Here is a 6576-nt window from a genome sequence, read left to right on the forward strand (position 1 = left end):
TTGCGAGTCTGTCAAAGCACAGCTCAACATCGAGATAGAAATAGATCGTATCAAAATGAAGAAAGGCCGCGCGGCCGGTACGCAGTGGGCACGGATCAACGTATCGCTGCCAGACTTTCAAAGCTTCCTGAATTTGGGAAAGCTGAAAGTTGGTTGGTCGATATGCCATATCCGCGAGGTTATGGAAGAGCAGAAATGCTATAAGTGTTGGAAGGTAGGCCATACGAGCTACCATTGTAGGGAACCAGACAAGTAATCTGTGCTGAAATGCGGTTTGAGTGGACACAAGAAGCAAGCTTGTACCAACTCTGTCAAGTGTTTGGATTGCGGTACGAGGTCACAGAACCTTCACGCAACGGGCAGTTATATGTGTCCCCGAAGGCGAACGATTGAATCATAATGGTTAGGTTGCTACAACATAACCAGAATCATAGTTATGCTGCATTTCAGTTAATGTGGCAAACGATTAGGGAAGAATCTGCGGATATAGTGTTGATTGCAGATCCGTATCTGGCAACAACCAACGTCAAAGTGTTACGCAATGACGATAACACAGCAGCGGTAGTGGTTAACGCGGACTTACCAGTTAAGGTAGTCAGTAAGGCTTTGAAGGGTTTAATGATAGTTGACATAGGTGATATGCGAGTGGTTAGCGTTTACGCGCCACCTAGATTTAGTATGGAAGAGTTCCAGAACATGTTGGATAACACGGTAATGGCCGTAACCGGTATCCACAAATTCGTTATCGGGGGGACTTCAACGCTTGGTCGGTAAGTTGGAACAACCAACTTGGCGAGCGTGGAGAAACCAGAAACGAAGAGGTGAGTTAGTTTTATCAACCTTTGCGCAGATTGACGCAATTTTATTGAACGACGGCAGCACCCCAACTTATGTTGGACCAGGGCGCACGTCAGTAGTTGATCTTACTTTGCGAGCCGAACCGTAGCAAGATCATTTAAGTGGGTGGTGTTATCTAGCTATATGAACTCTGATCATCGTGCAATACGAATAGATCTTGAGACGCAAAGCGTGCGTAATCTGTCCCGACCCATAACGGGATGGAGCATCAAGTATTTTAGCAAAGATATATTTGAAGTTATGATGCAAGCCGCTTTTGAGACCGAGGTCACAACAAGCGAAGACTTAATGCGTATACTTGTCACGGCGTGCAATGCGACGATGACTAAACGTAAGTACACTCTAACAAGAGTGCATTTTGGTGGACGTTAGAGATTGAGGCACTTCGCAAGAGTGCAAACACCGCGATCGATTAGCGCAAAGAGCTTTTAATACTGATCTCTATTCTACTTTTAGGGACGAGTTCAAGGTGGCACGGAATGCCCTCAAGCGATTGATCAAGCATACCCGACAGAGGAAGTGGAAAGAGTTCCTGGGAACAGCGAACAACGCATCATTTGGTATAGTATATCATACGTTCAAGAAAGTGGCCGAGGGTTCGATTGGACCCCGAACCATGACATTGGACGAGTTTAGGGAAGTGGTGAGCGAGCTTTTCCTACTCACCCAAACACGGTGTGGCCTGATTATCGTATCGATCAGCCACGAGAGTTTGAAAGGGTAACTAATGATGAGATTCTTGCGGTTGCCGGGAGACTACCTAACAAGAAGGCGCCGGGACCAGATGGTATCCCGAATGAGGCGCTGAAAGTTGGTATGTTGACTGCAACCGATGCATTGCAGGGTTTACCAAGGCTGTTTAGAGAACGCGAAGTTCCCCGATGAGTGGAAAAGGCAGAGGTTGGTGTTAATACCGAAGCCGAACAAACCACCAGGGAACCGGGTTCAGTTCGCCCATTGTCTACTAGACGGGGCGGGTAAAGGTTTAGAACGCATCATAGTGCAACGGCTAAATGCACACATCGAGGAGGTCAACGGGCTGTCTGACGACCAATTTGGTTTCAGAAGTCGTCGATCTACAGTTGATGCGATTCAACGGGTAGTGGACATTGTTTCGGTAGCTAGAAGTAGAAACAGATACAGTGGACGGTATTGTGCGGTTGTTACATTAGATGTTACTAATGCTTTTAACAGTGCTTCATGGTTGGCGATTGCAAATGCTTTACAGAGAATTAACACTCCTAAATATCTTTATGATATCATTGGTGATTATTTTAGGAATCGTGTGCTGATGTATGATACCACAGATGGACCGGCAGAGATTGCAGTCACATCGGGTGCAAGGCTCAGTACTTGGCCCAACGTTATGGAACCTCATGTACGACGGAGTCCTACGAGTTGCAATGGTGGAAGGTGCACGGATTATCGGCTATGCAGACGATATAGTACTGTTGGTGGAAGGTAATTGTGTTGATGATATTGAAATTCTCGTTTCCAGTCAGATTCGCATCATCGACCGATGGATGACCGACAACGGATTAAAGATAGCCCCGACTAAGACCGAGTTTATTATGGTCAGTTCCATCAGAGGATACAGCATGGGGCTATCAGGGTGAGTGATCACGTAGTACATTCGTCGCGCAGCTTAAAATTGCCAGGGATGGTCTAGATGACCGCCTCGATTACACTTCACACATCAGGTATGCGGTGGAAGGCGACGAAGCTGGGCCACCTTGTAGAGGATGATGCCTAATAAAGGCAGGTCGAGTAGTAATGCTAGGCGAGCAATTGCTCTTACTGTTGTGGCAAGAAGGTCCGGTATACCTCGCCCATTTGGTGTCATACCCTTAGATTTGCTAACCGTAGACAATGGCTACGACGGTTTTACCGGCCAGTAGTCCAGCGAGTTATCTCTTCTTTCAGGACAACTTCTCATGATGCAGTCTGCGTGCTTGCGGGAATGATCCCTTCATCTCCTCCTGGACGAGGACTCCAGGACTTTTCATCGGAGACGAGCAGAGAACATCGCCGGATCGGTTGCACGTAACATGGAACGTGTCACAACTATGGAACGATGGCAGCGAGAATGGGATGAGAGTGTTCACGGTCGGTGGACATACCGTCTCATACCCGACGTCAACAGATGGATAAGTAGAAGATTTGGTGGTGTAGATTTCTTTCTTTCTCAGTTTCTTTCCAGCCATGGCTTCTACGCCTACCAGCTTCATCGGATGCAGTTAACGGGTTCGCCGCTATGTGATGCGTGCGAGGAACCTGAGGACGCCGAACACACGATATTCCATTGTGTACGTCATCGTGAATTAATCATCAGACTTCAGCATCAAGTCGACGAGGAGTTAACGCCGGAGAACATCATCGGAGTTATGTCTGCTAACAGATATAACTGGGCATGGTTCATCAAGCAGTACGGGCGATTATGATTCGACAACAACATCGAAGACACGTCATCGAACGAGGCGAACGACGTGCTTTGCTCGCCAACATCAGTTGGCCTTGCAGAGCGCAGCGACAGTGACGACAGTAACGACAGAGATTCATCGTAGTTCATCGTAGCTTCATCGCCGAGGGCTAGACAGTGGCTAATCACCACTGTTGGAAGCCATTCGTTGCCTGGGATGATGGACATCCACCGCCCAGTGACGTCGATACCTAACGGGTGATCCACTCGGGGCCGGTTGAAGCACGGAGGGTTTTAGTGGTAAGAATCTCACACTACCGGGGTTGATCGCAGGTGTCTTATGCAAGATTTCCCTTCGATAACTTAAAAGGTAGCCAAATGCCTCGTCATCTAATTAGTGACGCGCATGAATGGATTAACGAGATTCCCTCTGTCCTATCTACTATCTAGCGAAACCACAGCCAAGGGAACGGGCTTGGATGCACTAGCGGGAAAGACCCTGTTGAGCTTGACTCTAGTCTGGCATTGTAAGGCGATATAGGAGGTGCAGCATAGGTGGGAGGCTTCCTCATTAGACTCGCCTCTGAGATACCACCACTCTTACTGTTGCCTTACTTACATGATTGGGTGCGATTAAGCGCGGGCCCCAGGTCCGGATCGTGCGCGCACCTCCTCCGGGGGCTGTGGCGGCGGTTCGCCTGCGCGCGCCCAATGCGCCGTGTTTCTCGCTCAGCGTCCAGTGTGTCGCTGGGTGGTGCCGCCAGGGAGACTGCATCGTAGCATCGTCGTGTGTAGCGTGTTACCCGCTTGTCCGACCGTAGGCCGTGGCCGCAAGGTACAAGCTTGCGTACGTCGGTGCATTCGTGGTGCACTGCTTCTGCGCAGTCGATCGTTTATGATGTCACGTTTGCTGATTCCACGCCGCGCCGCCCGGCTCGAAGACTCCTGGACAGGTCCTTTCGGTCCACGTCATGGACAGTGCCAGGTGCGGAGTTTGACTGGGGCGGTACATCTCCAAAACGATAACGGAGGTGTCAAGGTCAGCTCAGTGTGGACAGAAACCACACGCTGAGCATAAGGACAAAAGCTGGCTTGATCCCAACGTTCAGTACACTTCGGGACGCTTGAAAGCTTGGCCTTACGATCCTTTGGTTATAACGAGTTTTGGCAAGAGGTGTCAGAAAAGTTACCACAGGGATAACTGGCTTGTGGCCGCCAAGCGTTCATAGCGACGTGGCTTTTGATCCTTCGATGTCGGCTCTTCCTATCATTGTGAAGCAAAATTCACCAAGCGTAGGATTGTTCACCCTTTCAAGGGAACGTGAGCTGGGTTTAGACCGTCGTGAGACAGGTTAGTTTACCCTACTGGTGTGTGCTTATAGTCGCTATCTTAACGGAATTCCTGTGCGGTACGAGAGGAACCACAGGTACGGACCACTGGCTCAATACTAGTCCGACCGGACTTTGGTATGACGCTACGTCCGCTGGATTATGCCTGAACGCCTCTAAGGTCGTAGCCAATCCGAGCTGATAGCGCTTCTCAAACCCATTAGGTGTTCGGAAGCTAGCGGGCCTAACAACCCTCTGAGATCCGTTGGAGTCTGCGTCTGCAGCCGGCGTCTCATCCCATATACCTAGGCCGCAATGAGTGGAGTTCGCTGCGTGTTAGTACCGTAACTGGGAACGCCGTTGGCTTGAGCTCTGCCAACGTGGATATACCTAGTTTCGACACCTATCAACCGCCCGCAAACGACGGGACTTCAGGCTGGGAGCTGCGAGTTGTGAGATGCGTTCGCATCGATCCTCTCAGAGCGACCATGCTTGGTGGTTTGTCCGTGTGCCCCTTCCTCGATGTGCGCAAGCTCGTCTTGGTCTGGGGACCACGTCGACACAGGGGATACTCTTGTGAGAGCATGGTGTACTAAGTTGAGTGTAGCAAGGGAACGCGTGCCTTCCTCGTTGGCGTAACTAACCATCTTGGTCTGGGGACCGTGGTACCGTGCTCTGGTGAAGCTTGGTGCGTGCTCCTTCCTTGTCAGACAGTGACTTGACCTGGTCTGGAGACCGTTCCTTTATACTAGTGGACAAGAGTTGGCTTCTTCCGTGTCAGACGAGTGACTTGACATGGGATGGAGAAGGACACTTAACACTAATGAGCTTGTCGGCGTGCCTCGTTCTCGACTTGATTGTCTTGATGTGAGGACCGTGCGGACCACACCAGTAAGCTTACATGCTCGTTACAAGTTGTATAAGTTGACCCGTTTGGCCCGGTTGCCTTGCACATGATGGTGTTGACCATGTTCGGTTAACAGGTCGTGTGTCGAGGTGGTCGGCCTTGGTAGTAGGATGTCTTGTGCATGTGACGTGTTGACCTGGTTTGGTCGGTGTGTCGTCGTGTACGAGATGACCTACTTACCGTTAGTTTTCCAAGTTGTATTATGTGTTGACTTGGTTGACGTGTCATGTGCTTGGATGATTAGCGTACGGGTCATGTATGGTGCGCTTGCTTCAGTTGAAGGGATGTACTAGTACAGTTGTATTAATCGTTTATTTCACGATCTGGTCTTTTGGCTGGATCGTGAAAAAACAAGTCTAAATCCTGAACTCGAGAAAGCGCCAATGACAACGTTTTGACTGGAGCTCCCTAGCATTCGGCTTTTTCTACTTTGAAGGGATGCACTGTTGTATGAATTGTTTATTCACGAACTGGTCGTTTGATTGGATCGTGAAAAAAACGCTCAGTCCCAAATCCTGAACTCGACAGGAAAGCGCTGATTGCAAACATTTTGACTGGAAGTCCCTTGAAAATAGCGTTTCGTTATTGGCATTATGTTGCACGTTTATTGTGGCTAGAACATTAATTATTCACAAAATGGCACCAAAGCTTGGCAAAAGTCGCGAAACACTCTATCTCGACGCACCAGCAATCGCAACTTGATGCAAAATAAATTGCACGAGCTAATGATACTTGTACCATGCAGTACACCGTACCAAAATATACCCCTGAAAGTGTGCAATTTGGTGCTACCTAGGGAATATGTATGGAGAAGCCTAGCTACGTGTGTCGCACGTTCCAAGTTGCATGGACGTCGAACAGAGGCATGCAAAGCACCTATCTGGGGAATTACTCTACGTTCTAGTAGCAAGTGCGATTTTCCGGTCCAGCACGGCAGTACGCCTGCACGCATACACTCCATGTACCAAAATGTACCAACCTAGGCGTTGCTCAGTAGCTTTGGCGGCACATAGAAAAAGTATTCGAGTTCAGATTTTTGGGACTTGGCGTATTTTTAAAACTA

At 49.2% G+C, this 6576-nt stretch overlaps 1 pseudogene; it reads left to right on the forward strand.

The window, feature by feature from the left end:
* The window catches only part of LOC120907623, a 9070-nt pseudogene extending 3960 nt beyond the window's left edge, over positions 1-5110 (forward strand).
* The last annotated feature ends 1466 nt before the right edge of the window (positions 5111-6576 follow it).

Source organism: Anopheles arabiensis, assembly GCF_016920715.1.
Source record: "Anopheles arabiensis isolate DONGOLA chromosome X unlocalized genomic scaffold, AaraD3 X_pericentromeric_contig0014, whole genome shotgun sequence".
Taxonomy (NCBI): Eukaryota; Metazoa; Arthropoda; class Insecta; order Diptera; family Culicidae; genus Anopheles; species Anopheles arabiensis.